We start from the raw sequence: 17975 nt of genomic DNA, 5'->3' as shown, positions 1-17975 counted from the left end.
TGGGAGAAGGAGAATTGGGAAGTTAGTCTCTCTTGACTGCCTCTCCCTCTTCTCTTGACAACAGTTTGTGTCTTGAGCACTTTTTCCACATAACACTGGTAGTTTCCAGTGGGCTGGAGGACTACAAGTGGTGACCCCCAAAGTGATCAAATGGAATTAGTGCTTGAAGAGAAGTTTAGCGGCTGCATCTGACAAGGAATTTCCGGTAAGGAACAGTCCCTACTTATCTTGAGGTCAAAGAGGGATTTCAACATGGGTCAGGAGCTCACCAAACAGCAGCGTATTTATGTTAGGAATTTACAACAGTTGCTCCACGCTACTCAGTGTACTGTAGAGCCTAAAGCATTACAGCAGCTCTTACTTGTTGTACTGTTGTAAAGTACAGTCGTACCTTGAGATACGAGCAGACCAACATATAAATTTTTTAAGATACGAACTGCGACTTGGTCCATATTTTTGTTTGAGATCCGAGCGAAATTCCGAGATACAAGTCATGATTCAGGAAGCTGCCACTAGTTGGCGCGTTGGCGCATGGTCCAGTATCAGCAGCACAACACCAGCATCTCGTTCTTTCTCATGTGTTACACGCAGAATCAAGTTGAAACTCGTGCGCTGTACTTGTTCTTGCATCATTTTTGCATTTTTAACTAACTTTTTTGTGTACTATCATGAGGCCGAAGAAAGTCAGTGTAAAGGACAGTGCTGAGAAGAAGAAGAGAATGATATTGATAGAAGTAAAGCAAGAAATAACAGAAAAACATGAGTGTGGTGTACAAGTGATTGAACTGGTAAGGCTGTACGACCGCAATACATCTACAATTTGTACCATCCTTAAAGAAAAGGATGCCGCCAAAAATGCAAATCCAGCGAAAGGAACTACAGTTCTGTCCCAATTAAGGACAAATATCCATGAAGAAATGAAGAAGCTTCTGCTGGTGTGGGTGAAAGAGAAAGAGCTGGCAGGAGATACAGTGACGGAGACTGTAATATGCGAAAAGGCACGTATTATTTATGGCAACTTGAAGAAGAAAGAACCATCAACCTCAAAAGAGGCAGCAGAAGATAAGTTTAAGGCAAGTCACGGCTGGTTTGAAAATTTCAAGAAGAGATCTGGCATCCACTCGGTGGTGAGGCATGGTGAAGCTGCAAGTGCTGACGTTAAGGCAGCTAAGGAGTACATCAAAGGTTTTGCTGCGCTTATTGCAAAGGAAGGCTACATCCCCCAACAAGTGTTCAACTGTGATGAAACAGGATTGTTTTGGAAAAAAATGCCCCAGAGGACTTTCATCACACCAGAGGAGAAGAAGCTGCCAGGCCATATACTCATGAAGGAGTGTCTGACCCTTGCATTGTGTGCAAATGCTAGTCGTGACTGTAAAGTAAAGCCACTGCTAGTGTATCATTCCGAAAATCCTGGAGCCTTTAAGACTCACAAGATTCTTTAAAAAAAAACAACCCTGCAGGTTATGTGGTGCGCCAATGCAAGGACATGGGTTACGTGGCAGTTTGTTTTTTTTTTGTATTTTTCTGAAGCTGGAAACGGGGAAAGACAGTCAGACTCCTGCATGTGCCCCACCGGGATCCACCTGGCATGCCCACCAGGGGCGAAGCTCTGCCCACCAGGGGGCGATGCTCTGCCCCTCTGGGGCGTTGCTCTGCCGCGACCAGAGCCACTCTAGCGCCTGGGGCAGAGGCCAAGGAGCCATCCCCAGCGCCCGGGCCATCTTTGCTCCAATGGAGCCTTGGCTGCTGGAGGGGAAGAGAGAGACAGAGAGGAAGGAGGGGGGGGTGAGAAGCAAATGGGCGCTTCTCCTATGTGCCCTGGCCGGGAATCGAACCCGGGTCCCCCACACGCCAGGCCGACACTCTACCGCTGAGCCAACCGGCCAGGGCTACGTGGCAGTTTTTTATTGAATGAGTACATCTTGTCTTTGATCCTGCAGTGAAGAAATATCTTCCAGAAAATAAACTCCAGATGAAAGCCTAATCCTTGATAATGCTCCAGCCCACCCACCTGGTCTTGAAGATGACATTCTTGATGAGTTCAAATTCATGAAAGTCCTCTACCTCCCACCCAACACGACTTCAATCTTGCAACCTATGGATCAGCAGGTCATTTCCAACTTTAAAAAGCTTTACACAAAGCACTTGTTCCGCTGCTGCTTTGAGGTGACTGAGAATACAATTCTAACCCTATGAGAGTTTTGGAAAGATCACTACAACATCGTGATATGTTTACGCATTATTGACTTGGCATGGCAAGAGGTTACAAGAAGAACCTTGAACTCAGCATGGAAAAAGTTATGGCCTGATGTTGTTGCAGACAGGGACTTCCAAGGATTTGAACCAGAGACTGAGACCGAGATAGAAGTGTTGGAGGAGATTGTGTCCCTTGGAAAGTCAATGGGTCTGGAGGTAGATGAGGGTGATGTAAATGAGCTCATCGAGGAACATGAGGTGGAACTCTCAACTAAGGAGTTGAAGTAGCTACAGATGATGCAACATATGGAGCTTCTGCAAGAGATTAGTAACGAGGAGGAGGTAGCGTCGGAGGAAGTGACTCCTACAAGTGAAATTAAAGACATGCTGGCTGGCGATGGGGGAGAAGCTTTCAAGTTTCATTGAAGAGAAACACCCAGAAAAAGTTTCAACTCGTCGTGCTTCAGCATCTTTTAATGACACTTGTTTGTCACATTTCTGTAACATTATAAAAGGCAGGCAAAAGCAAACCTCTTTGGATAGATTTTTATTCAAGTCCTGCAAGTGAAAGTGCCAAAAGTGCAGCTAAAAAGGCAAAAACAGGTGATGATTAAGTGAAAAAATACGTAATGTTAAATTTACGTTAAGTTTGGCCTGACCTGTGGTGGTGCAATGGATAAAGCGTCAACCTGGAAACGCTGAGGTTGCCAGTTCAAAACCCTGGGTTTGCCTGGTCAAGGCACATATGGGAGTTGATGCTTTCTGCTCCTCCTCCTTCTCTCTCTCTCTCTCTCCCCTCTCTAAAATGAATAAATAAAATCTAAAAAAAAAAAGAAAGAAACATTATTAGAATAAAAAAATAAATAAATTTACGTTAAGTTTAAAGTTAGGAAAGTGCAGTTTTTTACAATTAAGTTTTTGTGGTTTCATTTTAAGTAAAGAAAGTGCAGTTTTAGTTTTGTTTAAAGAAAATGCAGTTTTAGTTTACATTTAGTGTTAAGAAAGTGCAGTTTTAGTTTACGTGTCTACAGTGCCTGCATCACTTCCTCTCTCCCTCCTCCTCCACCATTAATCTCCGTTAGCCACACTCGTCTGTCTCCAAGGTAAGAATACAGTACTAAATAACACTTTTGTCTTTTATTCCATATATTTTGTTATGCATTGGTAAAGTATACATGTATGTTTCTTAATTAAAAGCATGTCTTTTTTCGGCCCTGGCCAGTTGGCTCAGTGGTAGAGCGTCGGCCTGGCATGTGGGAGTCCTGGGTTCGATTCCCAGCCAGGGCACACAGGAGAAGCGCCCATCTGCTTCTCCACCCCTCCCCCCTCCTTCCTCTCTGTCTCTTTCTTCCCCTCCCGCAGCCGAGGCTCCATTGGAGCAAAGATGGCCTGGGCGCTGAGGATGGCTCCATGGCCTCTGCCTCAGGAGCTAGAATGGCTCTGGTTGCAACAGAGCAATGCCCCAGATGGGCAGAGCATCGCCCCCTGGTGGGTATGCCGGGTGGATCCTGGTCGGGCACATGCTGGAGTCTGTCTGACTGCCTCCCCGTTTCCAACTTCAGAAAAATACAGAAAACCCCAAAAACAAAACATATCTTTTTTCATAATTTAGGATGGTTTGGGGATATTTTATAGGGCTGGAACAGATTAAATTTATTTCAGTTATTTTAAGTGAGAGAAATTTGTTTGATATATGAGTTGACTGACTTATGAGCTCGGTTACAGAACGAATTAAACTCATATCTAAAGGGATCACTGTACCATACCTCACTAATGTTGTAAAGTACCGTACTTTACTTCCAATGGGTTTACATAGAGACACCAAGTCCAGATGAATTTTGAAAGGTTTTATTAAAAGGAGGAGATTTATTAATATGCCACATATGACTAACATGGGGCATATCTGACCCAAATCGTGCAGCCCTAAATATATCTCAGAGGCTGGTTATTATACCCTTTGACCACACACAGGTTGGGTGGGGCATGACAGCGTGGCACAATCATTAACAAGATTATAACATTTGTCTAGGGGATTTAAAAAATGTAGAAACTTGCAAAGTAATACAATATGAAACATGTTACAGGTATCCTTTATAATCCAACAGGACAGGCCTGTATTGAACATGCTTACCATACCTTAAAAACCTATCTTGAAAAACAAAATAAGGGGAGTCCCTGTGGACAATTAGAGTTCCTGTGGGATTGATTAGCCATGGCTTTATATACCCCAAATGTTTTGAATCTTCATAAATACCATCTTCCTGCTATTGAATGGCATTACAGTGGTCCCTTGTCTATCGCGGGGGTTATATTCCAGAACCCCATGCGTTAGGAGAAAATCCGTGAAGTAGCGACCTTTTATTTATTTTATTATTTAGATATATTTTAAGGCTTTATAAAACCTCCTCACACTCTTATAAACCTTTCTCACACTCTTATAAACACTTCTTATGCTCTTAAACACTTTCTACACTCTTAAACCTACATAATTTTAACAACATACAAAATTCTATATGGGTACTTACCAGTGAATATACTACAACTTGAATGATAAAGATGATGACTTAATATTCTTTTAATATGTTTTAATTAATATTTTTAATACTGTTTTCAATTTTTTAAGCTAGAAAATGCTTATTTTACTACAAAGATAATTAAAATAATAAATATATAAAAATACCTACATACTACAAAATCCCACCATATAGGGAAAAATCTGTAATATGAAATTAGATATATACAATTTAAAAATCTGCAATACAGTAAGACCGTGAAAGTGAACCATAATATGGTGAGGGATGACTGTATTCCAAAACAAACATTTCTCTCAAGACCAGCAGGTGTATCTTTGCAGATGGGAAACAGGATCTCCATGGGAAGGATCTTATTCTGCTTTAACATGGAGTCAAGGATCAGTTTGTGCTTCCTTACCTACTGGAATGGAGTGGATCCCCCTCCAGAGAGTGAAAATATTATACATCATGAATCCCAAACAATTGGTCCCGGAAATACAATACCTGATGCTGAATCCAACATGAGGACCAATGAGACGAGCATTGCAAGTGCCAGGAATCACTTGGGGACTACTGAAGAGCCTAGATCAGTAGGCGGTACATTGATGAATAATGTTGGAGCTGCTCCCACCCCAGAGAGTAGATTCCTGGCATATTTATCTCTAATAGCTCAAAATAGTCAACAAGTATTTAGTAGAGCTCTTGTATTTTGACCTTATTTTTTTTGTTTACTCCAGCTATGTCCAATGTATATTAGGCACATTTATATAATTCTCCTTTATTTTTCCCACTTACATGATGGGATGCTTGTCCTCCAACGACACTGCCTGGACTGGAGGTGTATGGTTACCTCCTGCAGGCTCTTTAGAAGAGCAAAGGGAATGCCTCACAATTAATGAGTCTTTACACCTCCCCTCTAGCAATCCTCCCATATGCTTTACAGATTATATATATTTGCTTGCTTATAGTTTGCATTGGGTGTGGGGGACATACTGCAAGCAGGCAGGGTCGTTATAGCCTAAGGCTTAGTTTTAAGACTAAGCTTTTCCCCACACAGTCAAGGGACTGTTGCATGATAGGGGGTGGTGAACTCTCATGAGGAATCCCATTATACCTCAGATAAGTGACTTTGTATCAGAGACTTCCTTATTTGTATATTGGATTAAAGGTTTTGATTTCTACACTATAAGAAGGGGCAGAGGAGCTCATGCTAGAGGAGAGCAGAGAAAGGCCACATGGAGGAGAGGAGAAGCAGCCAAGATGGAGGAGTGCTGAAGGAGAAGCCAGTTTGTGCAGAGAGAAGAAGATGGGGAACAGAGGTGAATAAGGCTGGTGAGGTAGAAAACTTTGATTCTAGGAAACTTGGATAAGTCAGTAGCTTTGGCAGCCTTGAATAGAAAGAGAAGTGTTTTCCCACTGTGTGTATTTCTCACACGCAGGGTGCAAACTAGATTAAATGTAATGGCCTACCAGTTCTTGGCTCCGTTGTTTCTTTACCGTCTGTCTGAATCAAATACGAACCTGCATGGGTCAGGCGGCTGTGATGGTGGCCATACACTACCCTACCATCTATGAGGAATATATATTATTCCTCAAGAATTTCTTTATTTTCAACCCAAAACAGATAATCAAACAGCTAATCTCACATTTATACATGCTATAAGTGTCAATACTACAGCATTTAGAGCAGTAAACTTTACCACATCACCTAACATTCCACCTTTTCACCCAGGAATAGATTATAAACATCAGTTCCAGCCTGTTCAGTGAAGTCCTTGTCATGTAAAAGTTCCTTGTACTGCTCCTCTTTTCAAGAATAGTACACTGTAGGACTGGGGACCCCATGGCCATTTGACCACTAATGAGCATAAACTTTCTTTTAATATCCCTTCTAATAGTACTGTCAGCTGGAAGGAATATAGGTTGTCTGGACCTGTCTTACAACTCTCAGACACCCAACACTTTAGCCCCTTCCAGACGCAGTTATGGAGACTAGGATTACCTTTTTATAATCACATTCTTTCACATAGAAATTATAGTTAAAGTAAATATTTCACCCTTTCTTTAGTTAGGAATTTTTTGACAGTGTTATGCTGTGTACTTCACACCCTTATGTGTTTATTATTACCACAGAAACCCCTAATATCACTCTCACCAACCAACTATATAATATGATTATTCCATGTGGTTGTTATACAATACTTCTTGTCTCACTCATCAAAATGCTACAAGGCTTAATATTGCCTCCATCATTCCTTTGCATTGCTTATCTCAGGTATGACTGACTACCAGTCAATTTAACCTGGCCTTGGGCAGTATCTTCAACTTTATAGGTTTTAAAATCTACACTTACCCACTGGAGATGTTCAAAGCAGTTCTTATTTACTCTTATTGCTTTTCTTGTCTCTGTTATTATTATTTTAACTACTGCTACAGTTGCTTCTGCATTTCCTACTCACAGTATCCATACAGCTGCCACTATAGAACATGGAATGACCAATAACACACAATGTCTAGTAGAACAGACACAAACTGATAAGGGAATTTTATCCAGACTGTAAGCTCTTAAGGCAGCTGTGGAGTGGCTCGGGATCATCAACAAGCTCTTGCCACTCGACAGACTCTTAGGTGTGACTGGGAACATACTCACACCTGTGTCACTGTGTTACCATATAATAAGTTTCATCAACCCTGGAAATACATTAAGAAAAATCTACTTGGAGCATTTTCTACTAATTTAAGCTCTCAAGTTATTCACCTTGAGGCCAAACTTCATCAATAGCTCCTTGATATTCAGAAACTCAAACCAATACCTTACAGACTTTACAAGAGAGTTTCCAGTGGCTTAACCCTTCTACTTGGTTTCATGGCATTAATTTACCCTTCTGGAGCATCTCTGTTCTTCTAATTTGTTTATATTTTCTTTTAGTGATAATTTTCCCCATTATTGTCTGTCTCTTTAGTGAAGTACAAAGCCAGCAAGGAGCTCTCACAGCTTTCCTCACCCTGCAGCTCACCTTACATCTTCTTCCTCAGAAAACAGGGAAGGGGGAGATGTAAGGAATCACCTATCTAATCTTGGACCCTCTATAACTTGGATTAAGGAACATGTTAAAAAGCCCTGAGTGTGAATGGTGATGTGAATGTAACCCCCTGCTGCAAACACAAGCAAATAGGTTTCTTGGATGCAAACACCAAGAAACTGTACGAATGAGTGATCTTTGTGCAAACACAAAGGAACGCATGTGAATGGCCTTTAGGAAATTAGCCTAGAGGTTTATAGATTGCCCTTCCTTTGGCACTTGTTAATTAGCAAAAAAAAAAAAAAAAAAAAAAAAGAATGTATGACCAAAAACTAGTCCTTTTTCCATATCAACAAGAAATAATTAGTCATTATTTCCCCTTCTTACCTGATTTGCCTCCACTGCAATCCTGTTATCTTTGTTCTGCTTCTGATCAATAAAAGCTCTGGGAGAAAAAGAATCAGGAAGTTAGTCTCTCTTGACAGCCTCTCCCTCTTCTCTTGACAACAGTTTGTGTCTTCAGCAGTTTTTCCATGTGACACTGGTAGTTCCCAGTGGGCTGGAGGATTTCACTTCCAGGTTGAAATATAAAGGCGATGTATTATAAAATTGTACATTTGAAACCTTTATAATTTTATTAACCAACATCACTCGGATAAATTCAATTTAAAAAGAACCTTCCAGGTGGAAAGAACAAGTTACTTACAAAAAGAAGAAAAACAAAAAGAACATGGAGGACAGGGAGCTGGGGGAGGGATAGGGGAAGGGATGGGAGAGGGAAGGGACAGGAAAGGGAGAAGGGGAAGGTGTGGAAATAAACATGAAGACCAACCAAACAAAGGCTATTTATATAAAGTTCTATATAGCAAGAGACTTTGCCACCATCAGTGTGTTGACAGGGGTCCAACGGCAGGCATGGAATGGAAGCTTTATAGTTTTATAGAAAAGGGAATTCAGGTATGCCCTGATTAGAGGCTGTTGTCATGGGGAAGTTGTCAAGCAGCCTAACTTAAAATGGAGCATCCTAAGTGATTGGTTTGGGGAGCATATTTGGCTTTCTCTGGTTGGTTGTAAGGTAAAGTGGGGGCAACATTTTGAGAATCTGACAGTTGCTGATCAAGTGGTGGACATTTTGGGCTGGTTGCTACAGAAATTGTTGGACTTCCTGGAATGATTGCTTCAGATTGTGGGTCAGAGCTTTCTTTTTATGTATGACCTTGACTGTTTGCATATTCAGTCTTTCAAAGAGAAGAAAGAAGGAGAGAGGGAGACAGAATCATTGGCATTGGACTTTTTATCTAAAATCCTAGAAGCTAGAAGACTGTGGAGCAACAGTTATAGGTCATGAAGGAAAAGGATAGCAGCTCAACCAAAATTACATTCATGTCAGGATAATAGAAAGATATCTGTGAGGCCCTGGCTGGTTTGCTCAGTGGTAGAGCATCTGCCCATCGTGTGGAAGTCCCAAGTTTGATTCCTGGCCAAGGCACACAAGAAAAGTGCCCATCTGCTTCTCCACCCTTCCCCCTCTCCTTTCTCTCTATCTCCCCCCCCCCACCCATAGCCAAGGCTCCATTGGAGCAAAGTTGGCCCAGGCGCTGAAGATGGCTCTATAGCATCACCCCCTAGTGCAGTGTTTTTCAACCAGTGTGCTGTGGCACACTAGTGTGCTGTGAGACATGGTCAGGTGTGCTGTGGGGAAATTAAACATGGGTCCCCAAACTACGGACCGCATGCTGAATATGGCCCGCGGAGGCTATTTATCTGGCCCGCCGCCAGCCACCTCCATCTGAACATAAACATTCCCCTCACAATCCCTCCAGCTATCAGTGACAGGAAGAGTGGAGGCACAGGTGACCAATCACCTTCTAGGATTCATCCCGACCACTAGTGATGAACCAATAGTAGGCCGCCTCTCATCCACACCCAGGAAGGTCCCCGCTCGGGCTGCCGCGCACTTGTCATTGTGTGGCCTTGGCGAGTAGTTGAAGCTGCTACTCCTCCCCATGGTCCCGATTTCTAATCCTGGTCAGGACTGGAGGTAAATGTTGCCACCACTAGATGAAGCCTCAGCCTCAGCTGGTTATGTCTATCCTGATGGTGTATATAGATATTTGACCTTTTTCTTTTTAAAAGAGGCCCCTGCAGAGGGTGATATACAATGCATCACAATGTTATCTATATTGTATGGCCTCCTGAAGGGTCATCTTCCTAAAGAGCTCAAATCTCTATATACACCATCAAAACAGACATAACCAAGGCCCCTGCACCCAGCTGACCACGGGATTTGAACCCACAACCTCAGGGAGAACTCTAGTATTTATCAGAATCCTTACCTAGAAAGCAAACTTCTCAATCTGACAGTAGAGATGCTCTGAGGACTTATGATGTTCACAAGTACCCAACATTTTCTAAAATTGATTTTGTCCAGTCTCTATATAGAGAGAGTGTTTGCCAAATTGATTTGAACCCACAACCTTGATGAAAGCTCCAGTATCTATTAGCGGGACTGTATATATGAGGGGTTACATGGGACTGTATATATGAGGTTACATGGGACTATATATGAGGGGATGTTACGTGGGACTGTATTTACAAGGGGATGTTATGTGGGACTGTATATATGAGGGATGTTACATGGGACTGTATATATGAAGTTACATGGGACTGTATATGAGGGGATGTTACGTGGGACTGTATATATGAGGCATGTTACATGGGACTGTATATATGAGGGATGTTACGTGGGACTGTATATATGAGGCATGTTACATGGGATGTATATATGAGGGGGCTATCCTTTTTTATTTAACTTTTAAAAAAAATAAATGTAATTTATTTAAAGGACCTCTGCCAGGCATATTGCACTCTTGTGACAGTTTGGGATCTCAGCAAGACGAGCAAGTGACAGTGATGGAGAAGTTTTTGAGAAGAGAAAATGCAAATGCCGAACAGGGCCCTAGACAAAATTCTGACCCAGATGAAGGCCCTAGTATGAGTGGTTGACAAAAGAAAAAAGACAAGATGGTGAGCTCGAGGCAATACAGCAAAAGCTATCTTTCATTTGGATTTACTTTCACTGGGGATGAGACAGCACCAACTCCGCTGTGCTTGGTGTGTGGTGAGAAGCTATCCAATAGCGCCATGGTGCCAAGCAAGCTTAAACGCCATCTCCAAACGAAACACCCTTCCGTTCAAAACAAGCCGATGGACTATTTTGTATGCTTACATACAAACAATGGAGAAACAGGCAACTTTTTTGAGAAAAACCACAAAGATAAACGAGAGAGCCCTCAAAGCTAGCTACCTTGTTGCTGAACTCGTAGCTAAATCAAAAAAGTCTCACACTGTGGCAGAAACATTAATACTGCCAGCTTGTAAAGCCATTGTAAATGAGATGCTTGGCCCTACCGCGGCCAAAGAGATAGCTAAAGTGCCTCTCTCAGATAACACAATTGCCAGATGTATTGATGACATGTCTGCGGACACTGAAACTGTTGTTTTGGAAAGGTGCACATCAGTAAGAAATTTGCCTTGCAACTTGATGAGTCGACAGATATTAGTGGACATTGTCAGCTCTTGGCCAATGTGCGTTTTGTGGATGGAGAAGCCATTAGAGAAAACTTCCTATTTTGCAAGGCACTGCCAGAAAAATCAACAGGAGAGGAAATATTTTGGGTCATGTCGGAATATCTTGATAAAATAGGGCTTACATGGGAAAACTGCACAGGTGTCTGCACTGATGGAGCCGTAGCCATGGTCGGGCACATCAAGGCTTCATAAGTAGAGTCAAAGAAAGAAACCCAGATGTTATTGTTACGCACTGTTTTTTGCACCGTGAGGCCCTCGTTGCAAAGACCTTGCCAGCAGATCTAGCTCTGTGTTGGATGATATTGTAAGCACAGTGAACTTTGTGAAGACGCGACCTTTGAGATGTCGCTTATTTGCGTCTTTGTGTAAAGAAATGGGAGCGGAACATAAAATCTTATTGTTCCACACGGAGGTCTGGTGGCTGTTGCGCGGCAAAGTGCTGGCCCATGTGTATGAGTTGCGAGAGGAACTTAAAAGTATTTCTGACAAACGAGAGGTCTGATTACTCAAAGCTGCTTGCAAGTGATGAGTGGTGTGCAAAGCTGGCATACCTGGCTGATATATTTCATTATCTGAATGAACTGAACACACGGATGCAAGGCCGAAATGAAAACCTGTTTACAAGCACTGATAAAATGAACAAATTCCGTTTAAAGGTGCAGCTCTGGCAACATATGCAGCATGGCAACCTTGAGATGTTCCCGCTCACCGAGAAACAGCATGATGGCAACACTGCTGCAATGTGCGAGGTGATTGGCAGACATTTGGAAACTCTTGAGAAGACGTTGTCATTTTATTTCTCTTCAGCCTTCACAGACTGCCTTGACTGGGTTAGGGACCCATACAGCTCAGTATCTGTTGCTGGAAAGGACATGACTTTAAAGGAGCAAGAGGAACTCATTGAACTGAAACAAGATCGTGGTTTAAAGCTAAAGTTTGCTGATCTTCCTTTGGACAGTTTTTGGTTATCTGTTGCCAAGGAGTTCCCCATTCTGGCCAACAAAGCTATTTTGACATTGCTCCCGTTTTCAACCACATATCTATGTGAACTGAGCTTCTCAAGCTTGACTGCAATAAAACTAAAAACACAGAGAGACTGAGAACTGTTGAGGAAGAGCTTCGTGTGTGTCTTTCTACCATTTCTGCCAGGATATCCCTTTTGTGTTCATCAAAACAGGCCCAGGTTTCACACTGACTATAAATACATTTAGAAACTATATTATTAACTATATGTATAATATGTACTGTGTTAGAGTGTCATTTTGTGTCATTTTGGTAGGTGGTGTGCCCCAGGATTTTGTAAATGTAAAAAATGTGCCGTGGCTCAAAAAAGGTTGAAAATCACTGCCCTAGTGCATATGCCAGGTGTATCACGGTCAGATGCATACGGGGGTCTGTCTCTTTGCCTCACCACTTATCACTTAGAAAAATAAAAAAAAAGAAGGAAGGATATCTGTGAATATGCACAGATTCACAAATATGTTACCCATGCACAGTATCTAACAGATCACTTACACGTGAAGACTACAAAACCATAAAACAATCATAACAGAGACCTCATATCAAGACAGCCCCAAATCAGGGAGGATGAAAAGAAGGGGAATTTGTGGTGAGTAATTTCTTTGAATTTATATAACAATATAAGTAAATAATGACAATGTAAGTGGGAATTATAATACAGGTGGTAAATTAAGGATTCCTAAAGTAGAAGAGACATATTGAAAAGGAAAACCAAATACTTGGTGAAATGGAACAAAGTGCCAAATTTTCTTAGTAAAACCTAGTAATTATGTGGGGTTAGAAGGGACAGAAGTAAATATGTCCTAAAAATCTCAAATAGGAGTGAAGGGTATGGAAGTAAAAATATTGTTGAGCTATAATAATGAGGCAATGGTGGCCTTTTGGCTTTTTGAGTAGCACCTTAAAAAAGGTGGCAAAAAGGGAGGCAATCTCTGACTAGTTAGGTCAGTTAGATAAAGGATCGCCCAGACACACCAAGTTGCAGGTTCAATCCCTGGTCAGGGCACAAACAAGAATCAACCAATGAATGCATCAATAAGTGAAACAACAAATCAATCTTCCTTTCTCTTTCTCTAAAATTGATCAGTCAATCAAAAAATAATTAAAAAGAAAAAAATGAAGCCAAGAAGAAAGTGGTTGATTCATTTTCTAAGAAAGACTAGTATGATGGCCTGAATGATGATGGCCTGACTGGTGATGGCACAGTGGATAGATGTCGACCTGGGATGCTGAGGTCCCAGGTTGAAACCCTGAGGTCACTGGCTTGAGCATAGGCTGATCTGGCTTGAGCACAAATTTGCCAGCTTGAGTGTGGGATTATTGACATCGTCCTATGGTCACTGGCTTTAGCCCAAGATTACTGATTGCACAAGGGGTCACTGGCTTGGCTGGAGCCCACCAGTCAAGGCATGTAGAGAAGAAATCAATGAACAACTAAAGTGATGAAACTACAAGTTGACATTTCTCATCTCTCTTCCTGTCTCTCTGTCTTTGTCTCTTGTTTGCTAACAACAACAACAACAACAAAGATTGGTATGATGTGAAAGCATCAACTGTGTTCAATATAAGAATTGGAAAAACAGTAGTCATAACTCAAGGAACCAAAATCACATCAGACGATCTAATGGTCATGTTTACCTGATCTTACCTGATATGCAGAATGATGATGTTACATTTAGAAAATTCATGCTAATTACTGAGGATATTCAGGGCCAAAACTGCCTAATTTCCATTACATGGATCTGATCTGTGATGAGATGTGCTCCATAGTAAAAAAATAGCAGACCATGATTGAAGCTCATGTTGATGTCAAGACTGCCAATGGTTATTTGTTTGATTTATTCTGTGTGGTTTTACTACAAAATGTAACAATCATATTCAAAAGACTTCTTATGCTCAGCACCAACAGGTCCCCCAAATCTGGAGGAAGATGATAGAAATCATGACCCGAGAGGTACAAACAGATGACTTGAAAAAAATGGTCAGCCCTGGCCAGTTGGCTCAGTGGTAGAGCATCAGCCCACCATGTGGATGTCTTGAGTTTGATTTCCAGTGAGGGTCTACAGGGGAAGCAACAAACTGCTTCTCCATCCCTCCTTCTCCCACTTCTCTCTCTCTCTCTCTCCTTTTGTCTTTCTCTTTTTCCCTTCTGCAGCCATGGCTCAATCAGTTTGAGGGAGTTAGCCCTGGGTGCTGAGGATGGCTCTGTGGCCTCTGCCTCAGGTGCTAAAAATAGCTCAGTTGCCAAGCAATGGAGTAACTGGCCCCAGATGGGCAGAGCATTGCCCCATAGGAGACTTGCCAGGTGAATCCCCACTCGGGGTGCATGTGGTAATCTGTCTCTCTGCTCCCCTCCTCTCACTTAAAAAAAAAAAAAAGAAATGGTCAATAAATTGGTTCCAGATAGCATTGGAAAAGACAGAAAGGCCTGTCAATCTATTTATCTGCTTCATGATATGTCTTCATTAGATAGTCAAAATGCTGAAGAAGCCCAAGTTTGAATTAGAAAAAGCATAGAGCTTCATGGCAAAGGTAGCAGTTGTGGAAAAGCTACTGGGAATGAGACAGACGCTAAAGTTGAATAAGCTGATGAATATAAGCTCCAGTCCAATAACCTGTTCAAAATTCAGACATTTAATGGTGACAAATAAAAAATCCTATTTGTAATTTTTTTTTAAAGAAGGCACTAGGGGATTAAACTGTCTAGAAGGGAGGAAAAGGCTGAACAAGTGTTCTTGTATATTATTACAGAAAAAGTGTTTGATAGTGAATGTCAGAGAAGGGAAGGTAATAAAATTGAAAAGATGAAATACTATTCTTTAAGCTTTAATATGCTATTCACACGAGTTAAATAGAAAGAAAATTATGCAGGATACAATATGACAACATGATAAAATTAGAAACACCCAGAATAAATGGCAGAACTCAGGAAAGAATTAGAAATAACAACATTTTAGGAATGAACAAGACTAAACTGAAAGGAATCCAGGAGTAAATAAAAATGGCTTCTAGGCCCTGGCCAGTTGGCTCAGTGGTAGAGCGTTGGCCTGGTGTGTGGAAGTCCTGGGTTTGATTCCCACCCAGGGCACACAGGAGAGGCACCTATCTGCTTCTCCACCCCTCCCTCTCTCCTTTCTCTCTGTCTCTCTCTTCCCCTCCTGCACCAAGGCTCCACTGGAGCAAAGTTGGCCTAGGTGCTGAGGATGGCTCCATGGCCTCCACCTCAGACACTAGAATAGCTCCAGTTGCAATGGAGCAATGGCCCAGATGGGCAGAACATCGCCCCCTAGTGGGCATGTTGGGTGGATCCCAGATGGGCACATACAGGAGTCTGTCTCTCTGCCTTCCTGCTTCTCATTTCAGAAAAATACAAAAAAAAAAAAAAAAAGAGGCAGCTAATGACTTAAGAAAAATAGTGTTAAAAGAAAAAAAATTAAATAAAAAAGATGTAAAAACAGAGGAGGAAAGGTAATTATCTTTAATAATTAAAGACAAGTAAAGAAAATTAACATATAGATAATAGATAATAGTAGTTTCTGAAGAAAAAAACAAAAATAAAGAACAAGTAAAAATATAATTAAAGATATTGTTATTGAAAATCAATGTTTCCCTCTCTTTCCCTTTTGCTAAAATCAATAAAATTTTTTAAAATTAAAAAGGAATTTTAAAAGTTAGTAATAATAATAGAAGTCTTAGCAGGGTAACTCGGTTGGAGCATCATCCCTATATGCCAATGTTGTGGGTTTGCTCGTTCGGTCACATATAAGAAGCAACCATTGAATGCATAAATAAATAGAACAACAAATTGATTTTTTTCTCTCTCTCTATCTCTCTCTTCCCCTTCTTCTCTCTCTCTAAATCGACAAAAAAATAAAGATAATGTTGAAAAAAGTTGAAATTATATATTGAAAATATACACAATCTACCTGAGAATACTGACTGAGAATGACCAACAAAAACACATAGTCTAGTAAAATTACTCAATGTTATAGGAGAAAAAAATTGGGAGGCAAAAGAATAGATAATTTATAAGGGAATGAGTATTCGATTCTCATGAGATTTTTCCAGCAATGCTTTTTGCCAAAAGAAAATGGAGTACCACAAGTAAGATACTCAAGAAAAGTGACTGAAGGTTTATTCTATCTAACAAAACCGATTCTGAAACATAAAAGCACAAGATGTCACCAACATACAAGAACATGCAAGAATGTGGTTTCCACGAGCCCTTCCTTAGAAACCTATTAAAGTATTATGGTTAGAGAGATAGCAATAAAAGTTGATGGTGAGCATTAAATATATATTACTTTCAGAACTAAGATTAAATGTGGACTAAAGTGAAGAAAGCATTGTTTGTAAAGGGGACATGTGCTCACAATATAGCTATAGTTCAACTGAAAAATTAGAGGAGCCCTAACCAAACAATTCGGTTGTTTAGAACATCATCTAGAAGCACAGAGGTTGCATGTTCCATCCCTGGTAGAGCACATACAGGATCAGATTGATGATCTTGCTTCTCTGCTCTCTCTCCCTTCCTCTCTCTCTAAAACCAGTCAATAAGTTTTTTTTTTTAAATTAGAGTATTAGTACTGTTATACTGAAGCTGCTGTGTATATAACATGGGATGAATGAAGTGAGCAATTTTGGACTATACTGATTCTATAATCCCCTATGTACTTGTGAACCAGTGAGAAGGAAGGAGATACAGATGTCATATATTGTAGAAGAGGTTAGGAAAAATCACCTAAATTGGATTTCGAGGTATCAGTATGAACTCTTGTGTTATTTTATCATTCAAATATGTAGATATTTCCTACCTCTGTCTTATGAAGAGTTCCCCAAATGACCAATGCAATAGCAATGAGAATCCTAGCACTCAGATTCTTATCTGTAAATATCAATTTCTAGATGGAACAAGGGCTCTTTGGAAAGGTTGCTGATTTGGGGTCTAGGCTAGGAAACACACAAGGTCACTCTAGAACAATTCTGTCACACAGCACTAGCAACATGTGGAATAAAAGTACAGTAAGGATTAGTGCTCAGAAAACAGCAGAATATATACAATCACCTATGTTCTTTTTTTCTCTGGTGAGGCATGTAGGACCAGGACACATGAGCAAAGAATAATGTACATGGGAAAAGGAACCCAGGATGACTTCTTCTGCATGTTCATAGGGAAATTGAAGGTATAAAGACCAACTGGTTGAATATGTAGACATGGTGTTGTGGACAGGGAAATGGCATCATTTGACAAGAGGTTAGTGAGAACAGCGTCTATACCAGTGGTGTTGACATCTGCTACAGCAGGGTTACCCAAACTTTAATGTGAAAGAATTAGTAGAGGGATTTTGTTAACAGGAGAATTTTGACTGAGTAGGTTGGGGCTGGGACCTAACATTTTGTCTACTGAAAAAGAAGTAGGATTTGTGCACTTCCCTTGAGTTAATTCAGATATGCTTATCTAACTTCTTGCTAAGAAATTGGAAAAAGGGTGACTTTAAGCTTTCAGTGCCATGCGTGTTTGTTTTTCTTCACTGCTGTAAGCAAAACCTAAAAATATGTAGCATTCTCTTAGAGGTTGGGCAGGGATAATGAGCAGTCTAGAAATGGGAGACCTTGTTATATTTAAAAA

At 40.9% G+C, this 17975-nt stretch overlaps 1 pseudogene; it reads left to right on the top strand.

Moving 5' to 3' along the window:
• Positions 1-668: 668 nt before the first annotated feature.
• LOC136306618 (small ribosomal subunit protein eS1-like) lies at positions 669-14997 on the top strand (annotated as a pseudogene).
• The last annotated feature ends 2978 nt before the right edge of the window (positions 14998-17975 follow it).

This window comes from Saccopteryx bilineata, chromosome 5, assembly GCF_036850765.1.
Source record: "Saccopteryx bilineata isolate mSacBil1 chromosome 5, mSacBil1_pri_phased_curated, whole genome shotgun sequence".
NCBI lineage: Eukaryota > Metazoa > Chordata > Mammalia > Chiroptera > Emballonuridae > Saccopteryx > Saccopteryx bilineata.
This window is presented reverse-complemented; position numbering and strand designations above follow the sequence as displayed.